The 22522-nt window shown below is 46.2% G+C and overlaps 1 protein-coding gene across 2 annotated transcripts in view; it reads right to left on the reverse strand.

The window, feature by feature from the left end:
* Positions 1-22522, reverse strand: part of ppp2r3a (protein phosphatase 2, regulatory subunit B'', alpha) — a 77271-nt gene that overhangs the window by 54280 nt on the left and 469 nt on the right. Inside the window, exons 1-2 of one of the 2 annotated variants that reach the window (XM_076294303.1) lie at positions 9748-10220; positions 8551-8604 (exon numbers count right to left, since the gene is read on the reverse strand). The gene's annotated coding sequence lies outside the window, so the exon portion shown is untranslated. Of the gene's footprint in view, positions 1-8550; positions 8605-9747; positions 10221-22522 lie in introns of those variants that run through there. The other variant, XM_076294302.1, reaches the window with a different exon arrangement.

A 22522-nucleotide genomic window follows, 5' to 3' on the forward strand; every position in this document is an offset into this window, starting at 1 on the left:
AACCAGCAGCCTGGCGGAGAGGCAGAGAAGGAAGGAAGGGTCATGACCAGATCACATGGTGTCTGAGGCTGTTGTTTTTTCCCCCCTTGTCTTCCTGCGCTCTGGTCTGCAGAAGGTTTCCGTGTAGATAATGAAGCAGGACGCTTCCTTTAGGGTCATAACGGAGACCCATTTAGCTCGGCTGCCTTACTGAAGTGGCTGCGCTGCCTGATGGATATCGTCGGTGGTCGACAGCAAGTCAAAATATTATTGCTACCAACGAGAGGCTCGTCTCAGGCACGGTGGCTTTGTGTGTGTGTGTGTGTGTGTGTGTGTGTGTGTGTGTGTGTGTGTGTCGGTGGAGAGCTGAGCATAAGGCGGCCCTCAGCTCTGCTGCACTCAGTCAAGAGGAGAAAAAGAGGCACTGATCACTACTGGGATATAAAGAACCTACAGTATGAAGAACACTGGGAAGCAATGGCAGCATTTCTCTGATGACCGCTGCTCTTAAAGGCCATTTGTGAGAGACCTTTGTGAGAGCTGTATCACCAAAGATGCTTGATTACTAGCTCCGCTTCCACCTTTTAGAGTTTGTGTTCCAATCTCACAGATGGTGTCAAGCGCATGAGATCATGGCTAATCATATATTAGGAGGCATCAGTGGATGGTTTGCCCTGCAGCTACAAGAAGCTTGAAGAGGCTAGCAGTAAGGTTATGAAGATGTTGCTCCTGTAGTCCTCCCCTTGTCTGACCCAGCCCTGGTTCAGTGCAGTGCAGTGCCAGTCAATATGTTTGAGAACAAGGGTCATGAGGGTCATATATACCCCCTCTAGCCTAGCTGGAGCCTCAGCATCAAAGGCCGCTCCACCACAGAAGATCACGTATCTGTGAAAGAGAGACACGTCGCTGTGCTGGCATCTGTGACATGGGACTGGGCCAGACAGAGTGACAAACAGACAGACAGACTGACGGACTGACTGAGTGACTGACAGAGAGACAGACATACAGACAAGAGGCAGACTGGGTAGGTGTGGTGTCACGGGAGATACCACAGCGTAAAGTTTCACCCAACAGCGGTGGCATTGCCACCTCACCCCAATATCCCAAACATCCAGACCTCTCACCTCCTTGACACCACTGAACCAGTCACACTTACACCCAGTGACACTCAACGGGGACCCGATCTTGACACCTGCCTCTCCCCGGAGCTACTAGTAATGCCACAGCTCTTCTGCAGCCAATATTCTCTCTGCCAAGCATACACTCATACACCCCCTCCCTCACATTTCCTGCCATTTTTATTCATCATAAAACAATGCAGAGTTAAGACTGTACAAATACAATGTTGCCTGTTTATTGATTATTTATTGATTATTTTTATTTTATTTATGACCGTCATGCTGGTCATATAGGGATTGTCAAAGTTTTTTTTTTTTTTTTTCCCGTCATCTACTTCCTGAATTTTTGGTCAACGATACCCGGGACACCGAACCACCGGGGCACATGAAATTTGGTGGGTATGTAGCCCCACTAGACTAGATTTCGTTTCGTCCTCGGCACATGTGTGTTAAGTATCCAAACAATGACACCTTCATTTCATTATGGCTGCTTTAGCAACACATCTTAAGCTACGGTGTAGTGGGTCCTATTTAGAAGTGGCTACTTCATTCGCACTTCCCTTGACTCATGGAGCTGCGTGAATTTTATTACAACTTTTCGCCACGATATGGCAGTTTAAGTCCGCTTGATACTGTAAGGCGTAAGCCATTGGTTTCCAAAGGAGATTTTATTTGTGTCGCCAGCATGGCCTATTGACAATTTATGTTGTAAATAGGCCTACCTTATAAGCCTACCTGTAGCTTAGGGAAGCTAACAGCTTTCTATTAGGATCTAGTTTGTTAGTTACAGTTTTGTCATAACTCCCTGATGCATTTTTGCATTTAGAATAGCCAGAGCGTGGATTTCTCAGTCGGAAAATTAAACAATATCGGGTGCCTATGGACTAGGCTGGGTGAACCCAGCCTGATCTGCCCGCTATTTATTTTTTGATTTCTTAAAAGATTGAGCTTGGTCTGGTGAAAGCCAGACTAGCCATGGACCTCAGTTACACAAAGCAAGGGAACATGAATCAGCCTATATTTGCACGAACAATAACGGACAACAGCTCTTCAACTTTGGCCCGTTAAAATGTGTATGAACAGTCTAGCGACGCATTTCATCAAGGCCCATTTGGAGATGTCAGTTATTTGCACCACTGGTTAGATGTAAAACAGCATTTCGTTTCAGACTACTGTTACTTAATTTGTGCATTAACAATAACGTTTCAGACTACTGTTACTTAATTTGTGCATTGACAATAAAGTATTACATGAACTAAAGATGACTAAAATCTTATGCAGAAGAAGAAACATTCACAAAAAATCCATCCATCCAAAAATGACCTTTGTTTTTGATAGCTGTTGAAAACGGCATGGAACTGACAGAGATGTTTTTGTTTATAAATAAATAAATGAATAAATAAATAAATAAATAACATATTGCTTTTCCCAAATACAATGTAGCCTACAGGTGTAAGTGACCTTTCATCAATCCAGTTGCAATGGATAAACTGTGATGAACTGCCCTACTTGTGATTGTTTAGAGATTTTAAAGGTTTTATAACAATGCTACATCTTCTTTGGCTATTCTACAATCTATTCACCTTTTCAGCACCACTAGGCTACTTTCTGTGCAGCCGCACACACACACTCAGGCATGCCAAACAAGCATACACAAAAGTTTCAAGAGTGGGGGATGGAGTAAAAGATGGAGACAAATTGAAGTGTGATTTATTTTCGCGGAACGGATGTACAGGACTGAGCGGCGGTCATATTTTTTTTTACCGCTATGCGGTACATCTAGTTTATTAAAATACTAATGATCTGTGTGCTCCAGTGAACCGTGCTGTTCTACTCCAATGTTGTCTGTGTGTTTGTGCGTGGAGATGCCCGCCCGGGGGAGGCCAGGGGTGAGGTATTAAGCTAAGTGCCTTCCCTTGTTGGGGCCAGCAGGGCTTTGGCTGCCCACCGGAGCGACTAATGAGGATAGAGAGCTGCAGTAGAGAATTACTGTGCGTGACGCTGGTAATTACGGCCATCCGTAGTACCCCTGATTCCTCCACGGAAGAGTGGGGACAGCAAGCCCTGGGATGTGAAGGATGACTGAAGCCAGGGGCTGGTGCTGCTATCACCACCACCTGCAAGAGCACCACCACCACCAGCACCACCACCACCACTACCAGCACCACCACCACCAGCACCACTACCACCACCACCACCAGCACCACCACCACTACCACCAGCACCACCACCACCAGCACCACTACCACCACCACCACCAGCACCACCACCACCACCACCACTACCACCAGCACCACTACCACCACCACCACCAGCACCACCACCACCACCACCACTACCAGCACCAGCACCACCACCAGCACCACCACCACCAGCACCACCAGCACCAGAATCACCAGCACCACCACCAGCACCACCACCACCACCAGCATCACCAGCACCACCAGCATCACCAGCACCACCAGCACCAGCACCACCAGCACCACCAGCATCAACAGCATCAACAGCACCACCAGCACCAGCACCACCACCACCACCAGCATCACCAGCACCAGCATCACCAGCACCACCACGCTCTCATTGAAACTAAACGCTGCTGAGGGGATCTGATCAAATAGAAACGGTTCCTCTGTGTGCTGTTTGGATAGTTTGTTAGAGTTACAGATATTAAACGTCACGAGTGACAACTGCATGGCTTGATGTACAATGCTGATTTACTGATATAAATTAGACACTTCTCAATAAGAGTCGAGTTATTCAACTGAGATATTAAGCTAAAAGAAAATTATTAGAAAAGTAATTCTACAGAACATAAATGTTGAATTCCAGTTTCATGTTATCAGCAAAATAAGAATCCAAGAGCATTCAAACTTAAAATGAACCATGACAGCATGTGGTAGTTTACTCAATTTACCGTACAAATATGTGTAGTCAAGATGAGCTACTGGTATGTGAATGAAACCATAGTCAGATCTAATATCTCTACATCTACTTAATATGATATCTATCCAGTTCGGAAAAATATATAGTTGGAATCATTGCCTTCCTGTGAGCTGTAATAGGTAACCAGCATTAGGAAAAAAAAGGAACAGGGAATGTGTAGCGGTACGCAGTGTGACCACAGCAACTCTGGACCATAATGAGTGGGGGGTGGGGAACTGAGACATATGTCTCTCATATACCTCAGGCAATGTTCCTGAGGGTTATAGGGTTTTATGACTCCTTAACGCATGTCTCTGGATCCCTGGCTTTTTTTAAAAGAGCCTTGCGGGTGTTTTAACCAGCCATCTGCCTTCAATCACCCATATGCATGCTATAGCGGCACTAATGTCCCTGTAGATACAGCATCAGCAACACGCTGCTTTACTTTCCAAACGCCAAACCAAGGACTGGACTCAATCAGTTCCCAATCAAGAAGAGTGGATCAATCCGCTGGAGTTTCATCAACGTTTACACTAGAAAAGCTGTATTAATTGCTTTATACAGTAGGCATAGTGGGGGACTTTGTCACTAGATCTCATTAGTTTTCATACATGTGCCCATATCCTTGAGGAGATCTGGATCAACTTCCCTTACTAGCATTTCAAAGCCTGCCTGCAAATGGCTAACTGCCTAAACACTGATGCATATCTTAGCTTCGCAACACCCTGCAGAGACTACGTGGATAAGTGGAGCGGCATTAACAAAGTGAACATTTCCTTCGCAGCACTTCAGAAAATGCCAGCTATTTTTTTCTTTTTCTCAAGAGGGGCCGGATAAAAAAGGGCCCCCTGCACAAATCGTCTGGGGTCATACACTGTGCTCCAATAAGGCTGTGCTCTGCCATGTGAGGCCCCGCCCTCTCTCTCCCTCCCTCTCTATCCTCTCTCTCTCCCTCTCTATCCCTCCCTCTTTATCCTCTCTCTCTCCCTCCCTCTCTATCCTCTCTCTCTCCCTCTCTATCCTCTCTCTCTCCCTCTCTATCCTCTCTCTCTCCTCCCTAGTTGCTGCACTAAGGAGCCCTAATGAGAGCAGTAACGAGTGTAATTTAAACAGGAGCTCACATGTGCTGGCCGAGTGCTCTGCAGATGGGGGAGTGTTGGGGGATGGCGTAGTGGTAGTTAGGAGAGGCTCGTTGGGCGGATGGCGTTGCGTGTCCACACGTTTTATTACGGAAGCCCAACATTAGTGCAATACTCACCCCCCCACACCCGCCCTGGGTATAGCCGTTCTGTGTTGACGATGCAAAAGCAAATGGCTATTTCTTTTCTCCGGGCTTGTTTGAAACATGCCAGTCATCTGACCACTCATAAAAATCAAGAGACATCCAGGCTTAGAGGTGTTTCAAAGGATCTCTGAAAGATGATCCCTTTTTTAGAAGACGAGACGAGTCTGTAGTAATTTGAGTCCGATACGAAGCCGGCGACCCAGGGGGTGTCCATGGGCTGTTCTGCGCGACGTGCGGATCCCGCTAGTGCTCAGGGCCCCCTGTCTGGCTGGCTTCACCAGCTATTTGCAAGCGAAAACTCATACTTCTGGCCCTCAGTCTGAGCCACGCAGCTCTTTTTAAAATCCCTTTCCCTTTTTATGAAAGCTGTGGTGTTTATCTGCTATTCTTAGTGTGGTGTTTATGCATACGATACACCTCCCGCGTCACCCACCCCAAGCCCCCTCCCAAAACTCTGCTAAAGTGAGGTCTGACCGCCCGGCGGTTGGAGAGACACCCCCGGGGGCTTCTCACGTCCCCCCTCCTCAGCTGTTTGGCAGAGACAGCGTGGCTCCACACCGCCTGACCACAGGCTGATGAGTGGGGGCTCCAAATTTAAAGTGCCCTCCCAGCGAGGCGACCCAGCAGGGGAGGCAGCCTCCTCGCTCACTGCAGAGTGAGCGAACGAACGCCTGAGGAGCGCCTGTCGAGGAGTCCCACGTGAGGCGTAGACGGGCACCGGTCGCCTCAGTCGCAGCCCCTACCACCCACCACAGGAACGCAGGAGTGATGGAACACCTGACAGAACCAAGATAGAGCCATCCCATCCCCACGCTCCACTGTCGGAATGACAGCACACCAATCACATGCTTTTCTTGAGATTCATACCCACATGCCCAAGTTTGAAAACACTACCTGACTCAAATAAAATGTGAGAAGGGTGCAGGGTTAGTTCATATGCACTTGGGCTGTCTTTAACCCATGCACACTGCGATAGGAATTCAAGATTGATCTCTCCTGTCATCCGTGGAGACTCGCAAATTCAAAGCAGAGGTATGTGCATGACGCCCTACAGGCTCGCTAATGCAGGTACGGTCTGGCCTTGAGTTCTGCCAACCCGCCACTGTCAATGGAAGCATTTACAGGCACTTTATAAATGTCAATGCAGCGCACATGCTGGTGACGCGTATGATGTGTAAATCTATCGGAGGTACTTTCTGTCATGGCGCTGAGATAAAGCCATACCCCTGGCAGGAACGTGGGCTTAGCTCAGCCGGTGGAGGGTGGTGCTGGGGGGCCCTGGGAGAGGGAGTTTGGATTTTCTCAGACGACCAAAGTGAACGAGGGAGGGGAGAAATGGTGCAGAGGAATAAACGTCACACACGTTCAACAAGTATCTCCTTCCATCAATCGGGCTGGTGGCCGTGTCTCTCGATCTGGCCAGCATTGCAAAAGCCATGCAAGCATCACATAAAAGCCACATTTGAGAATTAACAGAGTTAGGTTTGCAACTTTACGAAAGTATAAAACAATGAAAAAAAATCAATGTTAAACAGAGAGAACAAAAGTGTTCAACACATTAGTAAGCATCCTGCTGCACTATGCTGCCTTGAGAAATGCCCTAGCGCATTGCCCTCTTAGCGCCCACTCCTCCTCCATCTGTCTCAGCACTGCGGTGGACCGTGTCTACGGCCAGACCCACACATGGCATCTATTTAACCTATACATTTCTGCTAAAGGTGCCACCCATTATACATCGAAGGCACAATACAGAATAGCCAGCCAGCAGGGCACTTGCTTGTGCGTGGTGCACTGACTAGTCTAGACAGATATAATTGGAAACACCCCCGCTTTGTTTCAACTGGGCAAGAAAATATCTTCCAGGCAGACTTTTGTGGATGTCTCTTTAGTTGGGATGATACGGTGCAGGACTGTGATGTCATTTCCCACCAAAGCATGTGTGTGTGCAGTGGGATAGCGGGCAGAGGAGAACCAAATTGTCACGGCAACAGCGGCAGGATGTGAAGCACCACACTTCCAAGGTTTGCCAGGAGGCAGTCAGAGAAGAAGAGAAGAAGATGTGCTAGCCATAAACAGTCCTGAGTGTGTGCTAGTCTTAAACAGTGCTGAGTGTGTGCTTGGGACAAATATATGACAGAACATATTTTAAAAATGGTAAATTGGTCAGAAATTAGTTAAGAGGTTCTAATGTGACCATGGCATATGTCTAGAGGGAATCAAGTCTCAAGTTTAACATTTAGCATAAAAAAATCAGTCTCATCAGACCACAGTTTCCGCTCTTCCAAGCGCATCTACATTTATAGGAAAGTCATCTACAGAAAGTGTCATGTCTACACTGTTATGATGACACATTGCTGCTTCATTGGTGCATCATGATTCACATCCATGTTGAATTCAAGCTCAAATCAAGTGTAACCCAGAGGCTGGGTCATCCAGGAACAGCAGAGTTCAACTCAAGAGTTCTCGTCTGAGCTACAATCTTATGTTCCTACCATGAGCCAAGTGTATGTGTCAAGTCAAGTCAAGTCAAAATGTATTATCCCACAGGGGGAAATTAAGTTGCAGCTAGGTATCAAGAAACACAACCAGCAACACAACACACAAGATAATAAATGATGACAGTATTACAACACAGATAGACAAGGACCAGTACATTAAATAAAACACAGTGCAAGATCACTACATGGAGAGGCCAGGATAAGCAGTCCAAAAAGTCTAAATATGCAAAGAAGCGGCAGATTAAAAAGATGACATCATTTGTGCAAATTCAGCATGTTAATTGGCATTACATACAAAGGAGAGCTGGTAACATTTAGTCTTATGGGTGGGAACTCTGTACCTTCTACCTGAAGGTAGTAGCACAAACTCCCTAGGGGATGGTCAACACAGTCCAAAATGGCCAGAGCCTTCCTAACGACGTGACGGTCGTAGGTTGTGGCAAAGTTAGATCAGACCTACTAGTGCTGGGCCATCTGGACTGTTGTTTGTGTTTATTCTTGTTACCATCAGCTGTAGGGTTTGATAAGTAAGATAACTTTTATCATTATCTTAAGGTTTGATAATAAGATAACCTTTCTTGGCCTCTGCTCTACTCATCACATCCTAGCTTGTGTGAGCAGCTGGGTTGACCCATTTTGTAATGTAATGTTAATGAGAGGATGCTTTTGGACCGCAATGCTTTTTGTCTGTGATGCTTTTTGACTGTGATGCTTTTTGAGCGTTTTGCTTTGATTTTTGCCCACTTACCTAAGAAGCCATGTCAGACACCGCCATACTATGCGAGCTTCTTCTCAGCAATTCCTGTTAAAACACAGAAAAAAGCGGTGTCTTGGTTACAGGAACAGTGTGAAAAGCCTAGGAAATAACCACAGATATCCCACGGTGACACACAAAGAAGACACTTTTTTGAGACAGAGTTAAATGTACTGGAAGAGGCTCTAGAAAATAACACATCTGACAGATGGCGAAGCTACCAACCCAGGAGGCTGTGCTTCTCACTCCCCAGATCTGCACCTCCCCTGTGCTCTCTCTGTCTGGCCTCAGGGACTAAACTAAGTGAGGCACTTCTGATGGCCAGCGCAGTGTTTTCTTTTTGAAACTGGACCAAGTTGACCCACATTCTGCAGGGTTATATAAGGCGTCTATCGTGACGTCTAAACCCCTACATCCACAAACAGAGCCATTCTAGGACTGGGGCCCCAGCATCTCAGCAATGTTGAAAAACAAATGCTTTGCCATCTGACTAATTGGGCTTTCTACATAATGCTCAAATTGAGAACAACAGCATCCATCACAGCTGCTTAAGCTCCAAGGACAACTTACCAAAACCAGACAATAAATGACTGTCTAAAGAAACAGCTTGTTAGGAAGGATAGATGATTACAGAAGAGCTTTGAAGGTTAGTGTAAACGTATGGTGAATTATTCCAAACCACTCCATTTCTCTCAAAACACTACCCTGCATTTCTGATTCAATAGGTCACCCGAGGTAAAGGTGAAAATGTCAATTACCAACGATGTAGTGGCTTCACTAAAAATGCCAAACAACTCTTCTAATTTTTGATGGTTGTGTTTCTGAAGGGAGAAGGCCACTTTTAACAATCATTCAGAAAGTCTCTCCGAGAGCCTCTGGGATTATGTGGTGACCACTTGGCGGACCTATGATATATAGCTTCCCGCAGTTTGGCTAGGTTTGAAAATGCATACGTGGACGGCATATTGAGAGAGCACCGAGGCCTTAAAAGCTGTTATTATGCTAAAAGAGATAGAGGGCCCCGTCAACACACAAACACTTCAGCGCTAGTGCGGAAAACTAATCATTTTAGTGAATTACTATGTTCCAACGGCAAACGGCAAACTAACACTGACCGACACTCTCTCTCTCTCTAACACTCACACTCACACACACTCACACACACAGGTAGTATAAAGTAAGTCAACCTACCCAAGCTTCTTCTCAAATTAAGAGAGAAAGGTCGCCACTGTCATCTTACTTCTGCATCTCATAAGACGCACAACAGTTATCTGCCAAGTTTCTGACAAAAGAAATACTACAATAAGAAAAAAAATACTACCGGTACAATACCAGAGTAAGTGGAACTGCAAAGTAAACCCTCACTGTGAAAATCACAGTGCAACTCAGTGCAACCTGTGGCTTTCTGGAGGAATGCACTTTGCATGGACTATGGTGATATACACTACAGACGTATGCACTCAGGATAAATATAGCACAGGGTTTGCATATCCTGAATTCTAAAAATTCAGATAGGATGGCTCTCGCAGCTCTTGCGGTGGATAGTCAGGACCATCTGACTCACTCTGAGCTGCTGCACAGATCAAATGTTGGAGGTGCAGGACGTCTGTGTGCTTTGCAACGGCATGTTTGCTGGTTGTTTTTGCTTCAGATTTTGGAACCTTGAAGCCGTTATTATTACTTTTTTGGCCCAAGACGCACAGTTTGTTCATAACAGACCACAGAGTGATCAAAACCTCTCTACTATAGTATCCTATAGTATAGCTAACACATGTCTGGTCTAGCTGTAATGGCCAGCACACAATTCACTTGTCAACTTTTCTGGAGCTAATTGCTTTCTGGACAGAAAGGACAGGTTTGAATTTGAAAAATGTAAACAGAATATTACTTCAAAAGAGACAGACCAAAGACACCCCACATCAACCAAAAACACTGCATTGCAGAGAATTATGTTCAAACTCAAATGTCCCCTTCTGAATTCAAAAGTTCTAATAGCTAAGGAGATTTCCATCTACATGTGGATGACTAATGATGTGTGGCTATTGCTGAAACAGTGTCTAATGACACATTTTCTTTGGCAAATGAATGGTCAGGTAGATCCTGATGGTAGATGGTAGAGTTGGGGCAAACTAATCACTGAGAGTAAGGCTACATCCACACTAATCTGTTTTCGTTTTTAAAACATTGTTTCGTTTTACAGTAGTACTACAGCTAGTAGTGGAAGTGGAAGTGAGTCACGAAGAGTCAAGACACATCAGACTGACAAGGTCCAATCAGGACGGGAGCATGGGTTTCCATGTCACCGCTTTCACATGCCGTCCACATTAGAACGCCAGGAGTTTTCGAATGAATACAGGAGCCGACAGCGTTTTCCAATTTTGCAGTTTCAGGAGCCCGAAATCGCCAGAGTGGTGTAGATGAGGAGTGCAAACAAATCAGGATGTGTGGATGTAGTCTAGAAGTCATCTGTCAGTCATGCATACAGGGCAACTGCACCATCAGGCCGATAACCTAACCCCATAGTCTAGTGCTCCATTATGAGATAATGACACTGCTTGTGGGCACACTTCTTGGGTACAACATGTACACTCACAGCACCAAAATACTGGTCAAAGGGCGCTCCCCATTTCACAGTGCAGCTCTTCCCACCCATTCAAGGCGAAACCAAACCACACCAAACCACTAATGGGAGTTGTTATTGGACCTCAAGCAGTCTGTGGTAATGGGGTGTGACGCCAGATCAGGATCACTCATGCACATGTGCACTCTTTGATCTGCATGCCAATTTGTGTTCTAGGTACTGTAGCGACCTGAAAAGAGAGGGTGTTGCTGTGGACAAGCCCTTAGTAAGTGAGTAATTATCTGGTTATTACGCAATGCACCTCTCTCTTTCTCTTTCTCTTTTTCTTTCTCTCTCTCTCTCTCTCTGTCTCTCTCTCTCTATCTCTCTATCTCTAGCACTATCTCTTCTTTCTCACACTTTCACGTTGAGTTCCTCAGAAGTATGAAGAAATATGACAGTATGTTTTCGTAATTAACCATGTAAATAGTTTCAGAAGCATGTTTGTCTGGACGGCTGCCAGGGAGTGACCAACGCTTCATGAGTTGTTTAGACATTCAACTGGACAATGCCATAATTATGCAGGCGGTCTCTCTCACTCTGATCTGTCTGATTTACAAGCCTTGCTAGAGTAATAATGCAGGCAATCAAATCATTATGTTGTATGCATTTCTGAGGCTAGCATTACTTCTCAAATGATCGAGCATCTGCAAAGATGTATCCTAATGCACGAGTTCAGACACAAGGCCAGCAGTCATTAAACATTCTGAGTGAGTCTGTACAGACGCCTAGTCCTTGTGGTTTTCCATGAGTCTAACAGCTAGAGCTACAGTTACCTGAGGCTAAGCCTTTATAGCCATGCTTGTACAAACAGCTCTGCCTTCAGGTCAATGCCATGCTCTCTCATTTTCCTTACATGAGTTATGGTTAAGGTGTTTTTTTGTTTTGTTTTTCATCAAGAGAGACAAGGTCGATCAGTAATCAGTGTACTTACAAGTCTTTATTTCATTTGGGACATGAATCAATATGAAGTAATTGCAGGTGAAATGTTTTACGCAAACAAACTCAAACTAAATAAGTGGGTCAGGTTGTTAACATGCCAAATTCTCTGAAGGAAGAAGGCTGGTGTATGTTTGTCATTCCTCTCCTTGCTCTCCTACTTTAGGCTACTTTAGGCTTTTACCGCTTTCACTCGGCAGATCCTGTCTCAACTGTTAGGGCTCTTCCAAAGTGCACTTCATCTGTTCATGATCCGTGCATGTCCTTAAACACAACTCTATCAATTTCACGATTATTAAAAGGAGGAGCTTTTGAAAAAAAAAAATAACTACAAAACTACATTTTCATCACAATGTATTTTCCTCGACGAGTGACTCTACAGACGGACTGAGGAATTCGTCATGAGTGTTGTTCTCCCAGGGCCACAACATATCCAGAGCACTAAGATCTGCCCCTCCCCACCTCCCTGACCACTAGACTTGTCCTACTCACACAGACACACACCAGGAAAATTAACAGAGACCCTCTGTCATCACACTTACCCAATATCAAATGAATGTTTCTTCTCACTCATACGGCATACACCCCCCCACACACACACACACACACAGCCACACACACACAGCCACTCACACACAGCCACTCACACACACACACACACACACACACACACACACACACACACCTTTCGATCACATCCTGACCATAGTCAAGGGGGTTGATACAGTGAATACCTTCAGACGCAGCGAGAGTGAGAGTGCTCATGTGGACTTGAGGGAGAGACCAACAGAATTAAATCAATAGGAAGTGTCTCCGCACGCTTTCCACATCACCACCCTTGAGCTGGCCAGTCCTGGGGACACCTTGTTCACTCCCTACCCTATTATCAGCTACCATTGTTGTAGCCATGGCAACTACTTAAAATAAGCAAGGCCACTTCACAGTGGGTCGAAGCAGGCGATTATTCCAGCATCTCCTTTTGCCAACTCAACAGACGAAACAAAGACAGTCATAGAAGTGTCAGTTCATGAAGAGACAGTATTATGCTGACGCTAACACACTTGAATAAACAAACACACAGATACCACCACTGCCACATCATCGTTGACGAGCACTGTGCAGCGTCCTTTGTGTTGTGATGACTACATGGCTATGCCAGCGCTGGAGACATGCTGAAACACTTCCCTTATCTTCCTTTTGCAACACTGTGTTTTCTAGCAGGGCAGCACCCACCAACAGGGTGTTTTCCAAATGCAATTAAAGGAGATGGCTGCTGGCTCAAGGCCTTCACACAACACTACCACACCTCTCACGGTCTACTGACGCCCATATACACACAGGCGGCGAGCACGTCCTGAGATTTCCTTTGAACTGTGAGAAGATGTTCTGAATGGTCTTTGACAGGAAATCTGTCCGTTAAGAATCCCTTTGTGAGTGATTTAACTGCGCTGGGATGGTAAACACACTCTTAGTATCACTCTCAGTGTTTACCTCTTTCCAGGCATCTGCAGCTATAATTAAAATATAATTATCCACATTCAACACCCCCCCCCCTTCTCTCTCTCTCTCTCTCTCTCTCTCTAGTCTTTAAATTAAGCCATGTGTTTTGACTAGGGCTGTCAATCGATTAAAAAAAAATAATCTAATTAATAACATACTCTGTGATTAATTAATCTAAATTAATCACATATATAATATTTGCTGTGAAAGTATTTTAAATATTTAAATTCAAATGAATCATTGAATAATCAGCATTAGTGACGTTAAAGTTCAAAAACTCTTTTATTATTATTTTAATAATGGACATAATAATCTATGATATGACCTAATATGCTGAGGAAATAAATTTAAATACAAGGTATTTCAGGCCACAGATATAACCTAGGGGACACAATGAAAATAAATGAACACTCCCCTCAATGTCTATTTCTTTGCATTGATGTGCGACTTTAGAGTTGATGAACTCCGGTGATATGCAAATTCCTTGCTGCAGACATTGAGGACAAGAGGACTTTATTTTAATCAACACCATCAGGCCGTTTTTTAAAAGTAAATGTTCCAATCAATGATCTAGACAGCACATTTTCTTCTCTCCTTCTTTTTACAGTCTAATGGTTACTGACTACAACGGCTCGGGATCAAAGGTCATACGGAATCGATTAATCTGTGTTATTTTTTTTAATCAGTTATTTTTTCTCAAATTAATTAATCAAAATTAATCAGTTATTTTGACAGCCCTAGTTTTGACTATCCTTCACGTCCTGGACAGCAAGCTACACAAGCATGGCCACAGCAAAACTGGGCAGTAACGCAGAATTCCCTCAGACATTAACGTTCTTCATTTACACCGGTGGTTTGCAATGCACTTTCACTAACCTCTAACACCAACACGATCATAATAACCCATAACCAGGCTGCTGACCGGGCCGGTGTCGGAGTGAAACTGGGCAACAGGTACGCCTGTGGGGTGGCGGACGGGAAGCCGTGTGGGTGGTCCGTCCGCTCCCGAAGTCTCCCGCTGCTGGGATGACCGCAGTTCTGCCCGCTGCCGACCGGCTCCAGCCCCACGGCCACAGCCGCCGCTGCCTGGGCCTGGAAATGCACCGCTGAGGTTCCGCCCGTCTAGCACATGGCCCATGGCACTCACTACTGCCCTTTCGCCATCTCCTTGCTCTGTGCGACCTTCCATGTTTACAAACAAATGGTTTCAGGGTTTACTTACTTTACTAAGTTAATGGAATATGATAAAAGCCGTGTTCTCCCCCCCCCCCCCCTTTTTGTCCTTTGTAGACTACCGCCCCTAGGGTCTCATCAAAATTTACAATCTCCTCTTTCTCTCTCTCTCTCTCTCTCTTTCTCTCTACTGAGAGGGTATTAAAGGGCAAAATGAGCATAGTTTCCCACTGTAAAAGCATGTGTGTGTGTGTGTGTGTGTGTGTGTGTGTGTGTGTGTGTGTGTGTGTGTGAGTGTGTGTGAGTGTGTGCGTGTGTGAAGGGGGGGCTTGAAACTCCCACAGCAGCACAGCTGTTGAAGCTGACTAAACAACAACACATTCATCTTTGCCAGTTTCCACAAAACAAATTTCCATTTCAAACTAGGAAAAATCACAGGGAGCATGAGCAAGACATGGGGTCAGATTGGGCAGAGGGGCGGTGGAGCGAGACAGGGGGTCAGACAGACTGGGTGGATAGACGACGGTGGTTAACAGACAGGATGAAGAGTTTAGACTGAACGGGTCATCCTCAGAGAATGATGGTGGAAGAAAAAAAGTTGGCCCTGCCCAATGGCTGAGTCATACCTGGATGGAGACCTGAGAACGTTCCCAACACACTCATCTGGGAATAGTGGCGCAGTTTTGGGATCAGCCCTGGCCTCCACCATGCCCAAGCCGGAGGCCTGATGAGCCTCTCATGACTGATTCTCCATCAACTCGGCTGCGCTGCTGCTGCTGCACTTTGGTGATTCATGAGTCTTGGCTTAGGTCATGCTTTAAAAAAAGGACTGCAGCGGTGGCGTCCCATGTGTTAAAGAGTTCAGGCACAGCTCATGTAGCATTCATTGTGTTCAACTGCAGTGGCCGCGCTCCAAGGGAAAACAAACAAGGCCGCCGGCCGGTCACTGGTCTCCATTGATATTCCATATGTGAACAGATTAAAATGGCCTCTCTGACTTTGCCACAAGCCTCTCAAAGAAAACACACTAGACTCACTACACAATTCTGCTTAGATTGCTTTAAAATGAACCTTCAATGCAGACTTCCCTGTGTGCTTTAATACGCCCGCCTACATGATGGGATTTAGAAACGGTTGTTGAGTGTATATTGCGGTAAGTTAGAGAGCGGAGAATGGAGATGAGGAGTGAGTTATTAACCCCATTTCTGAACACTACTTCAGCAACCAAGCACACAAGGATCCAAGCACTCTTCTTATGTACGTTCGATTCATTTTCATTGCACACAGGCATACGCACTGCACCGTCGTAAAAGCCCATTTAACTGCAGCTTAAAATAAGGCCTATGAATTATTTTCCCATTTATGTGCTGAAATCGTGCCAATAAGTGAGGCATGTTCCAGCGGCCACACAATGGCTTTGTTCTTTTTGGGGACGCTGTGGGTTTTTTTTTCTTCTCCCTCGCTCTCTCTGCCTCTCGGCCTCGCTCCTTTCTTTATAATTTTCCTCTGGAACGCCAGGCAGCCGTGCTGGCACTGGGAGAACGTCTCTGGGTCGCTGGCTCTCTCTGTGGCGGAGCCGAGCAAACGCGCACAAAGGAGACCAGTGTTGCAAAGGGAGAGGAGGAGGACAACAATCGGCCCCTCAGTGGACGGCCATTTACTCATGGAGCCGCATTCCACAGGCTGCAGGGGCCAGGCCATGACATTCAGATTGACTCCGGAGAGGGAGAGAGGGAGAGGGGGAGAGAGGGGGAGGGGAGAACCAGGGGCGGCCGGAGAGAGAGAGGGGGTTGGATTGGGACTTGTTGCGCCTTGTTGTGGTTGAGGGACCCCAGTGCAGTGAATGGATCCGGCTTCAGGGTAATCACACCAGGGTCAGGTCATGGTGTCTCCTCATACTGCTGTCATGACCATGGTACAGAGGAGGTAGATCTACCAGTAACATTCCTACCGCTAACAATGCTCACGTCAAGTGTTCTTTGTTAGCACCGGTTATTAGCAACCGAATTCGATTTACATTCGTCTGTCAGTGTACTCACACAGCGATGGGGGGATGGGCGAGTGCATGCTTCCTTCATTGTCTTGGTTAATGTTTGTTCCATATTTGCATGCTAATAAGACATGGATTTTGCATTTCAAAAGTTCCAGTGTGTTCATGTTCTGTACTTCAGAGGGGGGTGGATAATCTATTCCACGACGCTGATCTAAATCAGATGGCTCACCTGACAGTCCTAAGGGACAGACCACCCACACGAGGGGGGCTCCGTTCTCAGCTGGATTTAAGATGTGTCAGGTGCAATTAGCCAGAAAATCTGGATAAACCCAGTTCTATGACAAAGCAAAGAGACGCTGGGCCACAATGGTGCCTATTGTTAACGACAAGGCTGAAGCAGATGTGATAGATAGACACAATACGCAAAAACACGCTTTAGTTTACATCATGCAAAAAGTATTTGCTACGTTCTGAACGGGTGCAAGGCCGCTGCTTCGCCTAGGCACGGCTGCAAGCTGTCAGCTCTGCCTGTCATCGTACAGTAAGCCGTCATTAAGGGCTCGGAGGGCTCTGCATATGCAGAGCTGGGACCTCAGAGACTCACAGTTTAGCATAGCGAGAAGTACCCACCACCAGCGTCTATGAGGCCTGATGGAGTATCAGTCATGTAAGGCAACACCGAACTGAGTTAGACACTCTTACGATGCCCTGGTGACTAGAAACGTGTTTTTGCACAGTAGCACGCCACTAGACACGTAGGCAGGCCGGACGAACGCTTATTATTTCTAAATAAGGGTTGTGTCTGTGTGCTGCGCTCAAGAGTCGTGCGGGTGACAGGGTGTAAAGTCCAACGTGAAGGGCTGCTTATCAGAGGCGATGATGTGGCGATCCAGTCGGACACAGCTGGACGCTGCGCTGGCAGCCAAACCCAAGATTGTGGTGTGGCAGTTCAGGTGGAGCGGGCTACGTAGACGACACACACTGAGGTCAAGACTCACTTTATGACCTTGCAATATATGGTTCACTCTCTATTTAGTCCTCTGGGACTGTGTGTGTGTGTGTGTGTGTGTGTGTTTAAAAATTAAAGACTGAATGATATTTGGAAAATAATATCAAGACACAATTGTGGCAATAATTTAGCACTACACCACTGGGAGTTATTTGTATCGTCTTATTACTTGCTTTGAATGAGAGCAGAACAACTAAGCAATAAGAGTGGAACAACTGATTTTGTTGCCAACAGTCTCAGCAGTAGGTTCAATATGAAATACAACAATAAAAAAATTAAATCCTGGTATATGGCACATATTTAGAAGTCATGCTAGTCTGCTGGATTGATTCCTCTCTTGTTCTTCCAGCTACTGCTAACTGCTCCTAAAAGGGATTTGGTATAAAGTGCATTTCTGATTTGAAGCCAAAAGAGGAACTTGAGGACGAACCCAACATTATTCTCCAAACGTGCAAACATACCTAAACAAACAAAGCCTTGTCAACTTAAGGCCCTGAGTCATTCCCCATAACAGCACACAAGATTAAGGAATGCTTTGCCAGGTAATGATTGAACCCTCTTGCAGTTAGCGCATTCAGAAGAGGTTCAGTGCACACTAGTGTCTGCAGTTGTTATTCAACATTTCTCATCCCATTTAGGTCTTCATTTGAGCAAACAGAAGAGAAGTTTCTACTTATAGCTCCAAGCCACAAGATTTAGAATGAAATAAATGCAGTTACTATGGCGATGCCTGAGTTTTTTTTCCTTGTGTTTGAAGCTGCTTTCCTCCACAATCTTTCCTTACCTGCGCCACCCATGCCCTTAATACCCACTCTGTCTGTCTGTGCACAGATTATCCCAAACCAGATCTGATAGCCAGGAGGAAACTCCATCTTGTGAGTTATGAGAGGGAGTAACCACAGCACACAGACCTGCACATTCCTCCCAAGGCGAAGCAGCTGAGGTGGTTTGTGCGTGCCAAAGCGACCTCACAGTGAGGGATAGAGTATTTCCCATTTAACAAATTCATCTCCTAACCACATCCTCTCAATGGCAGCAGCACTGATGGAACCTTCCGAGGGAAACGTGAACAAAAGGAAAAGCTGTTCAGTGAGAGAGGGGCAGGTGAAGCGGAGATGTAATGTGCACCTAGCACTGCAACTCAATGGGCTGATTGGAACGGACAGGTAGCGTGGGCCAGTATTTGGCGGGCTACTACAGGACTAATTGGCCGATGGCCACAAACTGCCGGCGAGGCTTATGGACAACACTTTCCCTCCCTGAGGCAGCCCTCCGCCTCCTGCTCTCTGCCACAGCGTGTGGGTGAAGATGTGGACGAGCTCCAAATCAAACAATCTCTATCCAACCGTGTTTGCCTGGCGCTAAATGCGTCTGTAGAACGATGGAAAGGGACTATAAAGGGCTGAGGGAAAAGTACCTTGACCATCGAAAACAGAGTGGCACTGCTGCAACCACTGTGCCAAAAACTCCCCCTCCCAACACTCAAGCACACCTACTTCAGCATACCTCATTTCATTCCTAACTCTTAGCTGGAGAGCCATGGCTAGACGAGGGGCGTGTGAGCCATTGTAGCCTTTTGAAAGTAAGCCTAAACAAATGCCTTATAAATGTTCAATTCTGCCACCCAAGTGCAGCAACAAGGCCTTAGTAGCATCGATATTCCATGAGCCAGCTGGAGCGTGCCTTGTCCTTGTTCCTGACTAGATCACTAGGTACAATTCCACAGCACTGACACTGGCGCTTCCTAAGGAGAGAGGGGAGGATGAGAGAAAGAGTGCCGAGCAGAACGAGAGGAGATCACATCATCATGTTTTTCAAGCACTCGCCTGAGGGACTAATTCTGAGATGTTCACGACCTATTTCCATATGCGCAATGGCAGACTGAGAGGATTCTTCCATGGAAATCACAGTTTTTACTGGAGGCTCCACACATAAGAGCACCTAGGCCACGCAGGCTGCTACCTCTCTGCCTCTGTCTGTCATCTCATTACACATTTACTACAAACGGAACCACTGAGAACTTGGTGTGTGTGTGTGTGTGTGTGTGTGCGCGTGTGTGTGTGTGTGTGTGTGTGTGTGTGCGCGTGTGTGAGTAAGATGACTCAGTGTACCTCACTGCCTTACCACCAGGCATTTATCCCTCATGATGCTTCACACAGATGATGCCTCACCTACTGTACTATGAACACAGCTGCATATTAAAATGAAAAAGATCTAGTAAACTAACGTGTAGACTTTACAGTCAGGGAGCGCTTGCGGGCCAGCAAATACTTCAGGCCTTGGAAATGAGATTTCAGTGCACTGGACAGGCTTCAGGCATGAGTGCTCATATTATCACTGCTAGTTGCCCAATACTATTACTCCCTCACTGACATTTGGATATGGCTTTAGAGAAAGAAAAAACAAGAAATGTGTTTCTTATCAAACCCACGCACAAGCCCATCCAAACCTCAATTATCGCAAAAGCAGCTGAAGGAGAAACGCCGGCACGACGGCCTCAACGGGGAACGCCTGAAAGCTGAGAGGGAATCTGGCGCCGCTTCCAGGGGCTTTTCTCCCGGCCGCTCGCTCGAACAAGTGCTGCTAGCCCAGTATGTCCCGCAGCATGTGGCCTAGTTGGACAGGCCACTCAGACCGGGAGGGTCTGGAGGTCATGGTTGCCAGTGGCACTCGGTATCCTGTCCAGGTGCGAGTGTGTGACTGTGTGTGTGTGTGTGTGTGTGTGTGTGTGTGTGTGTGTGTGTGTGTGTGTGTGTGGTTGTGTGTGTGTGATTGTGTGGTTGTGTGTGTGTGATTGTGTGGTTGTGTGGTTGTGTGTGCGTGTGCGTGCGTGCGTGTCTGTGTGTGTGTTTGTGTGGTTGTGTGTGCGTGTGCCTGTGCATGTGCGTGCGTGTGTGTGGGACGGGGGACTCAGGACTTAAGGCATGAGAGACACATTTCCTGTCATCTACTTGTGTGTTTCCAAATGACTACAAACAACACATATGTTTATAACAAATAATACAGATATGTTTAAATCCACCATCCAAGCATCAATTGCTCTGCTGACTTGTCATCAAATGACAAACTAGTGTGTGGTCCTTTGACAAATCTTTTAGAGTATTCTGCACACAGGACCCTTTGAAGAATTGCATCACTGAGAAATTCAGTGAAGGGGCTCTAACTACTCTTTGAATGTGTTCCCAAAACAAACACAAGCTGCAGCAGTAAACCAACAATAAACAGGCAGGATTAACATAATGCCTCTGCAAAAAACACAAGGCCCACTTAACTATGCTAAGGCCAAAAGGAAGGACGTTGCTTCATAAAGTCCACCAAATGTGAGCGTGCGACTGGTTTTCAGGAGACGCATCACCGGTTCATGTGTGCTTCCCCCTTTTCAAACTCAAAGGAGCAGGTTTTTTTTTAGATCAGATCCTGTTATTTACCCGGCAAAGCAGCAGTGGAGCGCTGCTGCACCATACAAACACATAAAAGTTATTGTGTGGTGTAGAGTGCACCCACTCTTCTGGGCTCACCGGAGTGCAGTGCCACTGACATGGTGCCAGTGTTGGGAGGAGGGGACATACCCAGTGAGTGAATCAGCCCCGGGGCACAACGCACGCCGCACAGGGCCGTCACGGCCGGTGGTGTAGCAGTAGCTGCGGCTCGACGGGGAAACACTTCTCGCAGCGCAGAGCAGCCTCTGAGATCTCAGCTGACCACATGCAGGGCCAAACAGGAGGCACTCTCAGAGAGGGCAGGCCGACTCAGGGCAAAGAGGAGTGAGTGAGTGAGTGAGTGAGTGAGTGTGTGTGTGTGACAGTAGGAGTGTGTGTGCCAAATCCAGTAAACACAGGTGGCAAATCATATAGTGCAATGCAAAAGGTGTGCTTTGTGGTGCTGTTGTTGACATCATTTGACAATGATGCAGGCACAGAGATTAACTAAACAGTCTTTTTGGGGGAAAGTGTGTGTTTGTCTGTCTGCCCGTGTGCTGTGTGTGTGTGTGTGTGTGTGTGTGTGTGTGTGTGTGTGTGTGTGTGTGTTTGTATGTGTGTCTGTGTCTGCCCTGCACTTATCAATAGCTGCCCTGAAGGTATCATCAGCTCCAGTAGTTCCGTTTCTATTTTCGGGTAATTGTACAGGAAGTGATAGTGTGACTAGCCAGCCTTTCAGAATCTGTCAACTTATCAGGAAAAGGAGAAAGAACAGGGCACATCACGAGCCTCCACATGGGGAAGACACACGTGCATTAGTGCCAGCAGGATGCCTAGTTACACTTGCAGATGATACACCCCGGCAGTACATTTATAAAGGCAGCATGACAGAGAGCCAGTCCTCTTGGCATTCACAGGATATAGGGGGTGTGCTGTTGCCGGTGGGGAGGATGCAGATCACGCTCACCAGTCGTTTGACAACTAGGCCTATTAATTAGCCTTTTATGTGCTCAGCATCTTGTTAAAATAGACTACAGAGACTCACGGAACACAAAGCAGTTGCCTCGCCTAAACTCTTGTTGTGGAAGTAGATGATACAACCATAGCCTACTGAGCATAAGGAGAGATACAACTTTTTTAATGCAGCTGAGGTATTTTCCTGAAATAGAAGCAAACATTGTTGTAATGTTGCATTCTATAGGCTACTATACATGTCTTATTCATATAGATTAAAAACTATTCTCACTTTCGGTCATGAATTCATGTTAGCTTAGGCTACTCCAACCATCGCCGCGGCGTTTTACAAAATCAGT

Source organism: Alosa pseudoharengus, unplaced genomic scaffold (assembly GCF_046254945.1).
Source record: "Alosa pseudoharengus isolate Yale_2024_CS ecotype anadromous, Long Island Sound unplaced genomic scaffold, YU_APseudo_1.1 YU_APseudo_1.1_scf_2, whole genome shotgun sequence".
Taxonomy (NCBI): Eukaryota; Metazoa; Chordata; class Actinopteri; order Clupeiformes; family Clupeidae; genus Alosa; species Alosa pseudoharengus.